This window comes from Phaenicophaeus curvirostris, chromosome 9, assembly GCF_032191515.1.
Source record: "Phaenicophaeus curvirostris isolate KB17595 chromosome 9, BPBGC_Pcur_1.0, whole genome shotgun sequence".
NCBI lineage: Eukaryota > Metazoa > Chordata > Aves > Cuculiformes > Cuculidae > Phaenicophaeus > Phaenicophaeus curvirostris.
The window spans coordinates 23372306-23390245 of record NC_091400.1 but is presented as its reverse complement, the minus strand read 5'-3'; the positions used below and the strand labels follow the sequence as shown (position 1 = coordinate 23390245).

General features: G+C 45.2%; 1 protein-coding gene across 8 annotated transcripts in view; it reads right to left on the bottom strand.

Annotated features, from left to right (window-relative positions):
- The window catches only part of ZMIZ1 (zinc finger MIZ-type containing 1), a 365816-nt gene that overhangs the window by 84855 nt on the left and 263021 nt on the right, over positions 1 to 17940 (bottom strand). Inside the window, exon 1 of one of the 8 annotated variants that reach the window (XM_069863884.1) lies at positions 14852 to 15011. The exons of 6 other annotated variants lie outside the window; for them this stretch is intronic. The gene's annotated coding sequence lies outside the window, so the exon portion shown is untranslated. Of the gene's footprint in view, positions 1 to 14260; positions 14444 to 14851; positions 15012 to 17940 lie in introns of those variants that run through there. One more of the 8 variants, XM_069863885.1, reaches the window with a different exon arrangement.

The following is a 17940-nucleotide window of genomic DNA, read 5'->3' as shown; positions in this document are numbered from 1 at the left end:
ATGATCCATTTTCAAATCGAAAAAAACTACCTACAGCAAAATAACCACAGTAACTCACACTGGGGCTCCCTGCCTGCCAGCGCACAGTGCTCGGGAATAGGTCAGCCCTGACAAATGTCACATGCCTGAGCTCAGCACAGGCTTCCCCAGGCAGGGAACCACACTGCTCTGAACACTTGCTCCACAGGGAGAGGAATTCCAGCCCTGCCTTGGGTAGCGGGCTGGTCTATCACCGGATTATCATTTTATGGCTTGAATTCACTTAACTGGAACATCAACAACCCATTACTACTGGATTAACAAGATACTTAGAGGCGAAACATGATATTCCAGACAAGTGATTATCAAATGTTAGAAATAATTATTACACTTAAATTGCCAGAATATGGAGCAAGATTTTCCCATGTTTTCATAATTTGATCCAATTACTAGTTTATTTGTCCAAACCTAAAGGATAAGCAAAAAAATAAAAAAAGATCATTTTTCTACAGAAGCAAACCAAAATCAGGCAAAGCCAACCAGCAGCAACATTTATCTTTGAGAAGATCTTCCAAATACAGTTAAAGACCACTTGGCCGGGAAAAAATGAACCACAGCAATTTTGGTGTAAAAGGCATAACTGCATTTTAGTTCATTTACAGAAAGCTCGCAGATGTGGTTTAGATAAGAGTTGCTCAAGTTGCAAATGTGCCTTGCTCTGGCAAGTCCCAATTGCTTTCCAAAGGGAAGGCTGCTGCATGGAAGAGCAAAAAAATAACCCCAAGCAGCTTTGGGAATACATGAAAAAGAGTTTGCACTCAGAGCTAGAGCTGAATATTTTTATACTGAAATCAGGCCAAATGGCTTCTTCAGGAAATTATCAAAGGAAACATAGCTGAGGGTGCTGCAAGAGCAAAAGGGGTTCGGATGTGCTTGGGTCAGTCGTTTTGGGCAACTACAAATCCAGCAACTAGTATAAAAGATGCTGTTGTTAATAAAGTCAAGCCCACTTAAACAGAGTTCATCATTTCTGTGACAGCTTCTTGAACTCAACATGAAACTTAGTGTGGGATCAAGCCTTTCCAGAGGGAAACGCTCCAAATTACACACAGGTCTGCATCAGATTGATCGTAACAACAACACCCTAGCAGTAAAGCTTTAGTTACGCATTTCCATAATGAAAGAAGACTCTCAGGAATGACTGAACAGTGCGGTGCGGTCCAACTGCTTACCCGTCTTGAACAGCCAGCCCTTTCTTCCTCTACAGAGTTTGTCTATTAGGCAGGTTTACTGGTGTTCAAGGACAATCCATGACACAGAAAATAGATGCTATAGGGAAAAGGACTGTTGCAGAGGGTGATATTGAAGAATATCTGGAAGAGAGACTTTGGAAGCAAATCTGCCAGAACATATACCTGAACTAACCTCAACAGCTACAAATATGCTTTCACATCAACCAAATCGAGTAACTGAAGGCACAATCTGAGGTGTAATGTGCACTGAGAGTGCAACAGAACATCACCCAGAACCCAGTGGCTAGTGAAAAGGTTGGGAAGTTCACATAAGCAGTAAGAGATGAAGTTACTTCCAGGACCATGTTCCTTGCCTCTTCCACTCCTTGTGGACATTTCAGTAGATATTTTGCCAGCACAATTACCCTCAAAAAGTTTGATATATGTGCCTACTGCAAACACAGTTTGTATCAGCAAAGACAAGAGGTCTTGCTAGTTTATAGCTCACACTAATTCCTTGAGTGAAACAAGCTGCATCAGCTAAAGGCCATTTTTGTTGTAGAACTATATCTACCCCAGCACTTTTGCCTTATCCAGAGCTGTAAATAAGCACAGTCCTTAACAACATTTCCATGCTCACACAAGTTTTATGTGTTGATCTTGCTTTACCTGATCTCATCCTCACTCCACAAAACTCCCCGTTGCTGTTGCTTAATGCCTTTCTTTCAGGTTTCAGAGAAATCACTGAAACCCAGTAATAAATATTCTCCCAAAAGGTGCATGCCTTTCACATCACATAAAACTAAAGTCTAGGGGACAGCAGATAAACTGTCAGAGCTCAGATTATGAAAAGGGAAGCATGTGCAGCTCCGTGGGGAAATGGGAAGGGGTTGTAGAAGGCAGGCAGAAGTTACCCATCTGAAAGCTGATTTATGGCAGCCAAAATTTTATTTAAATTTAAAATGTCAGTAATTACATAATTCATAGAGACATAGAATGGTTCGTGTTGAAAGGGACCTTAAAGATCATCCACTTCCAACCCCCCTGCCACGGGTAGGGACACCTCCCACTGGATCAGGTTGCTTTAAGCCTCAACCAGCCTGGCCTTTGGTAACATCATCTTCCCCTTTCTTTTTCTCTTTTCCCTGCTTACTTAGAGCACTGTCAAACCAGAACACAGGTCCATTCTGTAACTTACACAGGTAGAGCTCTCTTCCAGCCTTTAAGAGAGAAATTACTATCAATGGAGGCAATCTGATTATGGATTATTTTGCCACTTGAGTCAATACTGGTATTGCGGATATTACTATTCATGCAGCATGTAACGCAATCTCCAATCTCTAGTGTAATTAGGAAGAGAAAGGGGAGTTAAGGACAGGCCAGAAATATCTTAATCATCAATGAAATCTGCAGCAGAAGCTTCTGGAGAGAGCCACTTAAAATTTTTTTATTTTTTTTTCCTCTTCCCTAGGGTCCTTGATTCATACAAAACTGATCTCAAAACAGATTAGGCAAACAATGAAAATCCAGATGGGAAAACTCAGCTGTAGACTCCAGTTTTGGACTGTGACAACTGGTAAAAAAATTAAGAAAACTTTGAAAAATTTGCCAAATACTACGAGTGAAACTGCACAGCAGCTTGAAATGGCATCAGTCAGAAGGGTGGTTCATGGTGATTCCACCAACAGAAAACCAAGAATCACAACCAACTTCCACTTCAAGGTAAAAAGTGCTATTTAAAGTGAGAATTTTGAACAATTATCAGCTATTTGACATGCTTTGTGAAGATCAACAAATATAGAGATGTTCCTGTGTAAAGATGATGAATAATAAATATTACTTTCATATTGCAGTCAGGTGTTTTGACAGTCAGGGCACTGCACAAATGCAGGCACAGAAGCAAAAAGTGAGGTAACATTGGGGGAAAGTGTCACTATGTATTAAACACAGAGTTGAAAGCAGGCAGAATTGAGCTGCTGAGGAAATACTCAAGCCACTACTAAAGATGGCACTGAAACAAGAATTGTTTAACTCACATACAGTCTTACTTTATGATCAGGCTCTGCCTCATTCAAATAAACTCCCTTATTTTCATCTTCTTTGGGTCACCTGACACCTACTGCAATTTGTATGTCCTTAAACTGCAAAGTCGTAAGCATGTTTCAAGTAAAGTACCTGTCACCCGGTATTTGGGATGACTTGGGAAAATTCCTGAGTGTTCATAGGTTGGATGAGATTTGAGCATCCCTGATCCAGTGGGAGGTGTCCCTGCCCATGGCAGTGGGGTTGGAAGCGGAAGGGCTTTAGGGTCCCTTCCAACCCAAACTATTCTACGATTCTATGATACAGTTTGGACATATGTGCTCTGCCTACAGAAGAGACACTTAAAACTGAGGAGTAAGTAGGAAGCTCAGACTAAACATTCAAGTAACAGGAATCACGACAACTGGGAATCAACACTGAGGATTATGCAACCTAAATACTGTCAGAGGTCCTATTTTCCAGGGATCTGCCTCAGCCTTTCTTGACTTGACACTAAGAACCGGATATCTGCTTGCCTGACTGCATCAACTGTTTTTTCCTTGCTGTTTAATAAACACCTATTAAAAAGTAGGGATTTGAGTTTTTTGTGATCCAGCTAAATAAACAACATTGAGTACTGAAAGATGACAATCATTGCTACCCATCTTTTCCAAGCTGTCCTCATGTCTTTGCCACGAAACCAGAAACAGCAACAGTTTAGGTACTTCCTGTGATGACAGTCGTGGAACCTTTCAAACATCCATTTCCCAGGAACCAGAGACAATCCCAGGCTGTCACTAACGGGCAGCCACTGCCTCGCAGGGATCGCCTCCTCTCCTTCCACCAAGCAATTATTTCTCATCTACACTGAACCCTTCCAAAATGATGCCACCATTTCAAAAAGAAAACTGTCAGTGACGTGCCTGTTTCTTGTATCCCAAGACAAGCACAGGAAGCAGTGTGATGTCTGGCTTCCTACCACACGCTCATCACTTCTGCATCTGCTGCCAACAGCTGAGGAGATCATCCACTAGGCTGTCATGAACTAAAAACATTACCTGTCAATAGACTCCAGCTCTTGGATCAGCAGGGACAACCCATCCCACGACACTCTCAAGGGCTGCCTGATGACCCATGTCATTCCTACATCCACATCTCTTCCTGCTTAGTGCAGCAGGGGCCCTAGGAGGTTCTTGGGATTTGTATGCCAAAGAAGAGAGAATAACTTTAGAGGAATCAGGATTTTGGGGCATTCCAGCTCAAGATTATAATGCAATTGCTCTCAAAAATGAAAGAGGAGTGACTTTTTCTGGAGGACAAGTATATGTCTATTTGTTCTCCTTGCTCAGAGGGCAACCTATTCCAGTGTCTATCCCAGTTAACGTCACCTCAGACAACTCAAACTTTCTTTTTTAATTAATTTTATTTATGGGATTAATACCTACACACAGTTCAGTAGCAGGGATCACAATTTCAGTTACCTTGCTTGATTGTGCTATGTGAGAACAATGCAGATGTAAAGAAAAATATCTCTGTAATGGAAGGTCTTTTCCTTGCCAACTGAATGGCTGTGGTGCATCTCCCTCTATCCCTTATGCATAAGGTCTCGAACAAGATGTATTTTTCCAATGGTAGCATTTTATTAGCTTTCCTCGCTTTCCTCTCTTTCCTCACCCTGCATCACCCTGACGGTGGTAAGAAACTGAGTCAGTGTGGCATGACATCAGAAGTCACAGTCCAGAATACCCTTTCAGTAAAAAAAGCCACTCTAACAGCCTGCAATAATATGAAGCAAATTGCTCAGATGGAACAGCCTCAGAGACAGAAACAGCTCTGAGGTGGGACTTGGGAAACAGGCTCAGGTGAGGTGACTTCACAAACTGCTACAGGCTGTATGTAACACAGTCATTACGCCACGTCTACTGCATGTTCCACTTTCTATAGGACTGTATAGGACATATGTAACATCTCTCAGCTCAGAAACATCACAGAACCTCTCAGTGTTGATGGCCACCAGGCACTGCATTACAATCACAGCAAGACAATCAAGGCTATACAAAACTGCTTGCAGCATTTCAACAAGTAATTGAAAACTCCCAAGCAAAAGGTGGATGCCTCATCCCTGGAGGTGTTCAAGGCCAGGCTGGATGAGCGGCCAGATCTGGTCGGAGGCGTCCCTTCCCACTGGATAGGCTTTGAGGTCCCTTCTATGATTCTATGTTAAATGATTTTGCATCTCTAGTACTCTCCTCAGCTCAGGATAAAGCAGAGAGGTGGTGAAGATGAGTAATTGTGCAGTGTTAGTCCTTCCTACGCTTGCTCTACTGAGGACGCTCATTTCCAGAGATGTTGGTTTAGTACCTCTGCAAGCTCTACAATGAGCCTGACCCCCCAGGCCAGCCTGACGTCTTCTCCTCACCCGAGTCAGCCCTCAGTGTACACTGACTAACACACAGAACAATCCTTATTCCTTTCCTTATTCCCACTGAAATATCTGCAGAGCTTCATCTACAAGTGCAAGAGAGAGGAAAGCAGCCAAAAAAAGATATCTAGGACAGAACTGAGGAAACGACTTACAAAGGCACCAAGGAAACCAATTTTTTCCCCCCAGTTTTGAAAGTATTAATAGGAAGTAAAACCAAAACAAGCAAGAAAAAAACACACTCCAACCAGGTCAAATGTGTGTTTAAGTGGTGGTAAGAAACCACTCAAAGCTCTCACAGGATTATAAGACCCTTCGACAGGTCTGATAATTTTAAATGCTTAATTCCATTACAGTTTCTGGCAGGCTGTGAGGGCACATTTTACTAACCAGAGGCCACCAGGTCATAATAGATGTTGACAGAAAACATTAAAGGTTAAGCAGATGTAAGACCATAAAACATTTCAAGCTGTACAGTGTCAACAATGTTAACTAGCAGCCACAATACTGCTTGAGAGGAGAAAAACACCAGTCAGGTCTTTACATTAACTACAGTCCCTGGGAGGCTTTGCAGAACCTGGTGGCCAGGAAGGCCAGCGCTAGGCATGCTCACCTGACATGGTAATCCTGTTTGCTGTATCAAATTTTCCATGTTACTTAAAACTCATCCGCTGCAAGGTTAAGAACACACGCATCCACAATAGATTTCATACAATGGTTTGGTTTGGTTTGGTTTGGACCTTAAAGCCCATCCAGTTCCACCCCTGCCATGGCCAGGGACACCTCCCACTGGATCAGGTTCCTCAAAGCCCCATCCAAACTGACCTGGAACACCTCCAGGGATGGGGCATCCACGACTTCTCTGGGTAACCTGTGTCAGTGCCTCATCACCCTCATGGTAACAAATCGCTCCCTAATATCTCATCTAAATCTCCCCTCTTTCAGCTTAAAACCATTCCCCCTCATCCTGTCCCTCCACTCCCTGATAAAGAGCCTCTCCTCAGCTTTCCTGTAGCCACTGTCACTACTAAAGTAATTTCACTAGTCCTCTTCAGCTGGGAGCATCAGCAGCAGGGCAACAAGGTAGGAGACATCCTGGCATGGCAGTCAGGTGACTTGCAAGCACCTCTGGATAACAGGACAGCATTCAGATTTTGAGAAGTATCACTCCTATCTTCACCATGATAAGCATCTAAGCCAACAGTTAAAACAACTAGCAAAACACAATAATTTTGGCTTAAATCACTGGCACACTTTACTCGAGAACAGCCACATAATCACTGCAGGTGGCAACGCATGCTTCAACCCTGCCCAAGAGTATTTCATAGAATCATACAGGTTGGAAAAGACCTCTAAGACCATCCAGTCCAATCGCCAGCCCAACAAATATAAAACCTAACATTTCACATTCCAAACTAGTTAACAGAGAGGACAGAATCATACAGATCATTGCCTGTGTGTGCAGAAAAGGTGTTCTGCATACTCTCTCCTATAGGACGTCATTAGGTTGTTCATAAATAGATCTTCAGGTTTTTCGTTTCTTCTTTCAAAAGATTCTGAGTGACATCCATCTGAATAATAAATGCTGACACCAAAATCAATTCAATTAAAAGCTGCTCAATAGGTAAGAGGGAGGGAGTTGACTACTGACCAAATCTGATGTACAAATGGCTTGCTCATTTGTCTGCAAGCCAAACTAAATGGAACGGGCTGGCTACAGGTGCAGGTAAATGCCTCAGAAATAGACATCGATAAATCATTTAGCTCTCTAGAACATTGCAGATTAGAGTCATTTTAAAAGGAGGACATTTTTGCCTTTGCAATATGGTTCATAAGTGCTACAAGAGAGATGTAAGTCAACACTTCAGGTGGGACTTCAAAACTTCCTTTTCCTAATCTCTTATAATCTGCTCTTAGCAGAAACTGTAAACTGTATCTTCTGTTCTTATTGCAAAATACATAATCCAAGAATATGACGTATTACATAGGAACAATCAACAAACTCTCTCAATGAGAGAATAAATCCCCCAACATTTTTTGTAGTTGGAGAGACAAAGCAGCAGCTTGCTGAACCTCAGGCAAGCCAGAAGGCTAACAACCTCGTCTCACTAAACGTACAAGTGCTATATGGGAGGGTAAAACCAGTGGGTCATAGCACATTATGTATGTTCCTTACAAGAGAAAAAAGGGTCCTCCTCATTCTCCATCTCAACTAGTTCTTCAAAAATCCAGCCACTGTCTACCTCCTCTTTCTGCTCAAACACCATCCGCTGGGCTCATTTTCTACAAAAACAATACAAGGAGCCACAAATAATAAGACAGAAGCTTAATTACATGCTCAAAAGAAGGTCACCCTCATATTAAAACCAGAAACACAAATACACAAGGACCACCTATGCTTCTATTCTTCAAAGAGCTTCAATGTACATTTGCAAGCTGTAAAGTCATGTAGCAAAAAGATTAAAATCCATGGTTTATAATGGACTAAAACCATATAAAAGCTTACATGAATGTTGCCATTTTTAACCTGATTCTAATGCAACTTTTGTCTAATGAAGCACATTTCTTCACAGCCACAAATGACTTTAGACAGTCACACTATGGACCTTCCAGGTAGATCAGCCAATTAAGGAACTACAACATTTCCACCCTAAGGAACAGTTAGAAAATATATACAGCCATTTGGAAAGCTGTTGGGGACAGGACAATTTAACAGTGCTTGTCTATGTGCAAGAAGACAACATGGTTTAGAAGTTTCTCCCAGACCAACCTCTCCATTGCTAGAAAGCAGCAGGAATGCATAGGGATGAAAAGGTACATAGGAACATGAAGGACCTGTGCTCACTTCCAAAAACATCCCATTTTATTACCCCTGGGATAGGAGGAGTTTTTGCACACTTACAAACCAGCACAACAGCCGGGCACGCTGCCCAACATACATTATAAACCTGGACAGAACGCCAGCTATGGCACTGAAGTTCGCCAAACGTATCAGAAGCCACAAAGGGGATGACACAACTCCGTGGCATGTCTGTCTGAGCACGATGGCTGGAGTCAAAACTATCGACAGCTACAAAATGAGAAGGCTGAGTGAGATCCGTAGCAGCCCCTGTTAACAGAGCCAGGGAGACCTACAAGCTGCTCAAGGCAGTCAAATAACAGTCTGTGATCAATAGAAGCAAATACCACTGGCAGATCAAGCAGGATCAAGACTACATAAGCCACTGCAATCTGTATGAATAAGTGAGTCATGACAGGCTTCTCGGAAAGCCATGGTGTTAGGGCGATGCTTGGAAAACTCAGCTTTCTTAAACAGTTGGATATTGCCCATAGGTAATGCAGTGAAAGTAAAAGTACTGTTAACACCTTTCTTTGAAATCTGGTTGGAATATAGATAAGTAAGTGGCAATAACTAAGTTGCAAAAACCCCTCACAGTATTTTTTTCCTACTACTTACTAATACAGAACTAAAGTTGTTAATAAAATGTTCTATATATATGAAACCACTAAAACAAACAACAGGTCAGTAAAGCTGGTTAGCAGAGCTAAAAGAGGCGTAAGACATTCTCATTGTGCTCTGTTACTTTCATGGGCTTGAGTAAAAAAAGATACTGAAGAATACATGAAGCAGTGATTTTTAGGAGCATCTCAGGTTGCCCTAGTTTGCTTTTGCTGAACCTCTACTCCCTTCATTCGTCACTAAGCTAGGTCAGAATGACTTTGGAAATCCAGTACAAATAGTTTTAATGATAAGGACATGAAAGAAGAACTGGTGATTTTCAAAAGCATCCTAACAAGCTTGTATTTACCAACAATTGTGGGGTTTGGTCTGCTTCCACGATTTCACCACAGACTGGAGTCCAGCCAACCTCCTGAAATTCAAGGGAAGCAAGAGGCACCGAGAAGGTACAAAGAACATCAACTACTAACATGAAAATTGTTAGAGAACTAAAAGTTGATAAACAATAAAGACAACTGAGAACAAAATCAATTATTTTTTTTTACTTGAATGGGTAAAACTGCCATAGGTTGCACTGGCTTATTGTCAACAGAATGAGCCCCAACATACTAAGACTGAGAAGTTGTGGATGGCCCATCCTTGGAAGTGTTCAAGACTAAGCTGGATGAGGCTTTGAGCAACCTGATCCAATGGAAGGTGTCTCTGCCCATGGCAGGGAGGGTGGAACTGGATAATCTTTAAGGTTCCTTCCAAACCATTCTATGATTAGTAACACACTCCAGCGAATGCAACACATTTGAGAATGATCCATGTCCAGAACCAGAGAAATGTGTAATATTTATTGCAGTTAGGCTGAGTGGCAGCCTTCCACACTGCTGAAGTCATCGCTGCCCCAGTGCCACTCATTTTACTTTATAACTATAGCTTGTCTTGATCTTAAGGAGTAATTTCTTCAGGGAACTCCTATTAAGCATGGGAAAATAACCTGCCTGTGATCTTTCTGGGCTTCTCTCATCTCCTTACTGCATCCTCAGTGACCAAGCCGACACACGTGCCAGACTGGCTGGCTGCCTTCTCATTGATGATGAACGGATACGCGCTCTTCACCATGTCTTAAAAGCTATTACTGCTTTGCTTTATTGTGCACTGCTGTACCTCTGATAATTACCCAAACATCCATTCCATCTGAAGGCTCGCTCATCCTTTTCCAGTCCGGTTTAAGAGGTTTTGTTCGATAACTTCAAACTGTTCCAATATTAAAGAAGTTGATTTTAACTACTTCTTGAACAACTGTTTTATATACCTTTAATATCCTCTTGTGAAACATTTTAGATATACCTGGTGGAATTTTTGTCCCTATGCTGCTGTTAGAAGAGTCAATAGATACTAACACAATATATTTTTTGCCAGTGTATTAAATTTTAGCTATTTTTATAAGGATCTGTTTGTTTTGGTCTCTCCAAAGAGAGGATCAGTCATTCCCCACTGCAGAGAAATGGGTGCCATGCCTAGCATTTTATCACAGAACACTCTCGTTTCTTCTGGAAAGGCACTACAAGGAAAACCACCACAGCAAACTCTAGGAAATTTAGAGGGCAGGCAGTGGGGACATTTGCTACAGCAATATTTTATAACTCCCAGAATATATCTATGCTGCATAGTACACTGTACCCTGCAAGGTACTGGAGGTGGCAACCATCCCCCCAGCCTGCACAGCTATCCACGTGGCTCAGCCAGGTTCTGATCCTCAGATTAGATCAGCCAGCTCCAGCCTGGATAGCTCGGAACCACCCTGCAGCAACAGCTGAGCAATTCTGGGAAGAAGCCACTTTTTCCTACTTCCCCCATATAACCCTTCCTTGAGCCAAAGCCTTGCTGTCCAGCTGCTTATAAGCAGTTTCCTGGTGGCCTGTTAGCAGCAGCTTCTGCTTGTTCCTCCCAAGACAAAAGAGCAGTTCTGCTTTCAAGAGGAGACCCAGAAGAAGATAGTTCCTGTGGCAGCCTCTGCTCTCAAACCAAGATGAACAAAACCAGTGAGTACCTTCAGGAAGACCTCAGAAACATCCTTAAAGCAATGTTCCACGTGGTAAGGTTTTGGGTTTGCTTTCCCCATTTAGCTCTTTTGCTGCTTAATAGAATGGTCTGTCCTTCCTTTTGTTGTCAGAAAAAAAATAAATTACAACTGTAAAATCCCACAGAGAGACAGTTTTTGGTTTCTTTTCCTCGCAGCTGATCAGGAATATCCTTTTCACTCCTATCCTGCTCATGAGAACACAGCCTGGCAGCGTTGCAGCCAGTGACAACCGAGGCCAATATGGGAGCTTCTGTGTCCTCCGCTCACCTCGTGATAGAGAAACCCATGATTCTTTTGTCTTAGTTACACATCTTGTAATCATAGAATCACAGAATGGCTTTGGGTTGGAAGGGACCTTTACAGGTCATCCAATCTAACCTCCCTGCAGGAGCAGAGACATCTGAAGTTGCTCAGAGCCCCATTCAACCTGACCTTGAATGTTTCCAGGAATTGGGTCTCCACTGACTCCCTGGGCAACCTGTGCCCATGTTTCATCACCCTCGTAAAAAAAAAAAATCTTCCTTATATCCTGTCTAAATCTTCCCTGCCTTAGTTTAAAACCATCCCCCCTTGTCCTATCCCTGCACTCCCTGATCAAGAGCCCCTCCCCAGCTTTCCTGTAGCCCTTTCAGGACTGGGAGGCTGCTGTAAGTTCTCCCCAAGCCTTCTCTTCTCTGGGCTGAACAACCCCAACGCTCTCAGCCTGTCCTTGTATGGGAGGTATCTTGAATCATCCTCCTCGCGACCCACTCTAAGAGCTCCATGTCCTTCCTATGCTGAGGGCTGGACACACTAACTGGGGGGTTGGATTCAGAGCATCTCTCAATCTCATTGTTTCACCAATCAGTTTGGCAACAGAAAGCCTGCTTTGCCAGACCATTCTCTCTAAAGTACCTGTTACACAAGAACAAATTGTTTATTAACTGAGCCCGAAGTACCAGGTATGCCTCTCTCATTGCTGATTTGCACACTGTTTTGCTCTGGAGTAAACAGACGTCCCCTCTGAGTGAGGGTTCCAGGAGCACACGCTCCTTTCGGCATAAGCAACACCAGCAAGACTGCACACCAGTAAGACTGCACATGTCCCACTGAAGTATGAACACAGCAACATTTCTGCCAGGCCCACTGAGACACTGACATGCACGGGCTTGACGTCTGCATCCACACTACTACATCAATGCAAGATTAAAGGCTTAAGTGCCAAACTTCTCCTACGCTCGGTAATTTCAGCTGTTGCTATGAACCTGTCCCTTGTGCATTCAGATGACTTCTTCACTAGTGAAATGCCATTGCCTTTCCAGACATATTCCTCCAGGGATGTTATGATAAAAGTGGGGTAGGTGGGAATCAAATTAACACTAAGCACTTTTTTTAAAATAAAACTTTTAGTCATGAATTCAAACCTGAGGCTTTGGTAGCTCTTTTCTGATGGCTTCAATTCACACTTGAAGTGTCACTGACCAAGCTCTTCTGAAACAAGTTTACAGAAACCCAAACTTCTGTTCTTGACTTCCCATGTGCTTCAACTGCCATCTTGATTTAAGTGCTGAGCGAAAAGAGGAACAAGATCCCGCTAAGCAGATCGGGGACAGCACGGAGGAAACATGCCTTCGCTTGACTGAGAGCAGCTTCTACTTTTACGCATGATTACCTGCTGACAATTACTTTCTTTACCAATGTAACTGTGATAAAGTTCTAACTTGAGGAAAAATTAAAGGAATATTTGGTAATCGTTGGCAACTTAAGCTGGATCTTAATTTTATGAACTTGCATTTCCAGGCAGCGTTTCAGCCACGCTATGTGTTTCTCTTAGGTCTAATGATCTGGTCAGCACAGCTTGATCCAGACAGGACTTCTGAAAACGAACTGCCACCACAGTAACTTTTTCTCTCAAAACACTACAGATTTGCACCACAAACATCATCTTCTGTAGTTTCATGAGCCAAGATAAATTGTTGTCATAAACAGGCATTCCAATTGGCCAGTTCAGCCCGTCAGAGAGCATTTCCCATCAAAAATTGGTACCTACTAAGGGATTTTCAGCTGGATCTTATGTGGGGTCACCTCAGCACAAGGGTAGTACTTTGTATGACTGAGGTCAATCTTTGTTTTCGCAATGACTTCAATGGACACAGGACACTGCCACTACTTTAGGCATCAATAGCACTGGTTGAGGAGCTGCTGTATGCAATGGCAAGTCTCTTCCCCCAACAAACCATGCTGTTGCTAACACTGAAACTGTGTGGACCCCTTGCATTTCCTCTTTGCTACAGTTAATATATGCCATTTTAGTCAGTTTTAAGTTATTATTTGCTTTAATCCAAGTAACTAAACCAAAAAAAATAAACCAACATCTCAAATTCCACTCTGGCATCGCTAGTTTCAAACTTTCTGAGAAGTCTGTAACATCAAATGCAAATTAAATAATATTTTTAGGTTTTACACAGGCAAAGGAATGAACAAGACATTTGTTATTACTCAACACAAAGGGCAAAAAACTTGTCAATGTGAGTACCCGAGGCTGCCATTGATATAGCTACTTCTTTGGGAGCTGCTTTGAAACCATTTGCCACAGATGCAAGTTCTGCACGGTGAGGTCTTTTAAAAGACACTAAAACTGAAATGGTGGCAGCGGTATTGTCACTGCTGTTCGCAGAGCAGCACGTTACGTTTTGACAGTGCCAGGCAGGCTAAAGTTGGAGAAAATGCCGCCGCTAATTGCTGTTGCCATTGCGTTTAATGACTGCAAATGCAATAAGCAAGATTCTTTTATAGCACTAAGCACTTCACCCCCTAAAATAAAAAATATGGTAAAGCCCAGGTAAATTAGCAAACCGTGAATTCCCTTGTCGCGGCCCCGAATCTCCCGAGAGGCAACCAGAGGGCAGGGTGGCTGCGTGCGCCCCATCCCGGCTTCCCGCTGCCATCCCCGCTGACAAGATGCAGCAGCACTGCCTTTACCCACAATGCACCCTCGAGCGGGCACACACACACACACACACACACACACACGCAGCCAGACACACACACAAACATCCCCACTCGCGTAGGTACCACCCCCCCCAACTTACCCACAAGTTCTATTCCATCCAAACCCCCCCGTCTTCCTGCGCTCCCCCTCCTCGGCGCGCCTGCCTCTCTTCTGCTGCAGAAAAAGGCCACAGATGTCTGCAAACACTTCTAGGCAGAAAGCAGCCAGTGCAGAACAAAGACAGCCGGGGTTGCCTTCATCTCAGCACAAGGCAGCCAGTAGCTATTTCCAAGCGTGTTCGCTCTCCCCCCTCTGAGGGCACCCTGCTCACTCGCTCCGCTCTCTGCCTGTCCAGCTACTGCACAACACACATCAATTATTCATCGCTTGTCTCCCGGTTTCCAGGCAAAACCAATCACAGATGGAGTCTTGCTAATGGGCTCATGCCGTACTTGCCAACAGGCTATTTGTGCTCCAGCTACAACCCTCTAGAGACAATAAAGAGAATCAGGTTAAGCTTTAAAACTTCACACGTACGCGCACGGACCCAGAACGGCATCAGACATGTCAGCATCCCTGTGACATCGCTCCAGCGCGCAGCATGGCAGAAAGCTGCTTCACAGCTTCTGGAAAGGGGCTTTAAAGGGGGGCGGGAGGGGAATCAAACGCTCAGGAAAAAAAATCGTCTCACCTCGGCTGCATGTTACTGATATTGATGGGGATTCTTTTCTGCCTCTAGTGATCCATCTCCTGCTTTCCCATCACACCTCTCCCCCCTGCTCATACTCACACACACACAGAGCCACTTTGCCAGGAGGGAGAGAGACAGAGAGAGAGAGAGAGAGAGAGGAGGGGAGGAAAAAAAACCACCCAGGCAGCTCACATTTCAAACTTGCAAGGAGGGGTGGTGCTTAAAACGCGAGGACAAAGCCTCTGCCTCTGGCACCCGGCCAGGACGCTAAAACAAATCCCTCCCGATCAATTAATTGGGACCAACACTTGTTCGGGTCCGCGAACCAAAGCATTGAGGGCAGCGGGGCCGGGAAGGCTTCGGATTTAGGAAACCTCAGGCGCTCGTTCCCCCCCCTCCCCTGTTTGCTGAATGCTGTTGACTAAATCCATCAAACCAGGCTTGCTAATTAGCGGCCAGAGCAGCGCCCGGGGCGGGCGGCCCCGCCGGCAGGAGCGGCCTCCCCTTCCTTCCTTCCGCAGCGGCCGCCGCCCGCCCCGCGCCCGCAGGGACCGGGAGGCACCGGGAGAGAGGGACCGGGAGAGGGAGGGATGGAGAGGGAGGGACCGGGATGGAGAGGGAGAGGGAGGGACCGGGAAAGGGAGGAGATCGGGAGATGGAAGGACAGGGGGAGTAAAGGGATGGAGAGGGAGGGAGGAGGGATGGAGAGGGAGGGACCGGGGGAGGCACCGTGATGGAGAGGGAGGGATGGAGAGGGAAGGGATGGAGACGGAGGGACCGGGAGAGGGACGGATGGAGAAGGAAGGGATGGAGAGGGAAGGGATGGAGACGGAGGGACAGAGGGAGGGAGGGAGGGGACCGGCAGAAGAAAGGGATGGAGAGGGAGGAACCAAAAGGGAGGGACCTAGAGGGAGGGATGGATGGAGAAGGGAGGAATGGATAGAGAAGGGAGGGATGGATAGAGAGGGACCGGGAGACAGAGGGATGGAGCAGGAGGGACCAAAAAGGGAGGGATGGAGAAGGAGGGACTGGGAGAGCGAGGGATGGAGAAGAAGGGACCGGGAGAGCGAGGGATGGAGCGGGAGGAAGCAGCGGGGCAGGAGAACCGGGGCGAGAGACGTCGAGCAGGAAAGCGGCCGTCAGGACGGGAGGTGCCGGTGGGAAGGGGGCTGGCAGGGCAGGGGGTGCCGGCTGCGGTCCCGAGGGACCCCCCTGTGGAGGGGAAACTGAGGCAGGCGGCGGAGCTGCGGCTTCCAGCCGGGCTGGCCGCACTCGGGGTGTCCAAGGGCTCATCCCTCCTCACAGCACCCCCTCCCCACGCCACGCCGAGCCCAGAACTGCCCACCGAAGAGCTTTACACAGGTTTCAAGTATCCAGCCGTGCCACAGGGCAGCCCAGCGTCAAAGGGGAAAACCCAAGCAGGGAGCTAATGTGAGAATTTTGCTCCTCCTCGGAGGGAAAACTGGCATTTTCAGTTGTGGCCAGGAGAGCCCCAGCCTTTTCCTGCCAGGCTCCTGCGGTGCAGAGCCACTTCCTTCCCGACACGACCTGCACAAAGGCACCTCCACCTCTTAAAGGCACCCCCAGCCCTTTCCTAACACCGAACGGGAACGAGAAATTGCCCAGGGATGCGGTTGAGTCCCCATCCCTGGAGAGATTTAAAAGACAGGTAGACAAGGTGCTCAGAGATGAGGTGCTCAGAGTGGACAGGTATTATTGGACTTGATATCAAAGGTCTTTTCCAACCAAACGATTCTAAAAAAAGGAGAGCAAAAAAGCCGAACACTGGCTCGCCAAGAAAATTCCTTTCAGAAATGACCTCGGCTTTCCACGCCACGCTCGCAGTCACATAACTGTGCTTCATAAACACCTCGGCAGCCAAAGCCTGCAAGATGACAGTTCCCAGCTGCAAACCACCAGATATCAAAGACAAGCTCTTCTCTGAAAAATGATGCCACAAAACAGCATTGCCAGGTTTCATGTTAGTTTGTTTCCAAGGGAATCACCTGGCTTCCACTCCTGACATCCCAGCTGAAGGTCAGCCCATCAGACAGGGCTGATCCATTCTCTCCTCAAGCAGGAGACCAAGCGGTACTGCACACTGATCCTTCCAGAACGCTTCTGCAACCTCAGCCCAGCACAAGCCTGATTGAAGGAAGAGTTCTTAACAAATATGACTGCTACAGGTGGTACAAAACACAGTGCCAGGCCATTATCCACAGTGGACAGTCTGTACAGCACAGGCAAGCCTTCTCCTTGGTTGTCAATCGAGGTGGACACACAGAGTTCCTGGAAAAAACTCATACACAAAATGCAGATTCCACAGCTGTTGATCAGATTTGAGATTCAGTCACGCAAAATAACAATAGGGAACCTCAGGTGACTGGTTTTCATGGGTTTGGGGTGGAAGGGACCTTAAAGCCCACCCAGTTCCAACCCCCTGCCACAGGCAGGGACACTTCCCACTGGATTAGGTTTCTCAACGCCCCATCCAGCCTGGCCTTGAACACCTCCAGGGTTTTGTTGCTTTTCAGAGTAGACAAATGCATTAAGGAGCTGTAATTATGCAGCAAGGCTGGGAGAACAGATAGTTGCAAACATGGGTTCTGGAGGGCTAACAAAGCACTAGAAGTACGTTGATAATCCCCCACAAGGATGGAATTCCCTGCTCATGTAACTGCACTAAGTTCAGACTTGGTGGATGCAAATGACATTTATAACGGACTGTAACTCCTAAAGTTCTAGGCACACAAAGAATGGACATTTTTTTGTGCTTGCTTCAGGTTTTAGTGCATTTACAAAATGTTCACAGCTTGTAAGCTCTCACAGTGTCAAAAAATACACAAAGCAACAATAACAAGAATGTATCAGGCAGTTGGGATGTCCCAAATACCAACACTGGCTGCTTCCTTGTACAAGCCTCAATGATATCTTATTTTCTGAGGGAAAATGAATTTACTATCGCTGCATAGAAAACTGGTATTCACCGGTATCCTGTGTTTTTCCCTCTAACAACCATCAAAAGTAAGAGGATTGCCTTTTTTCCCCTCCCTCTGCAAATAAATGCTCTTTCTAGTGTAACAGTGCCA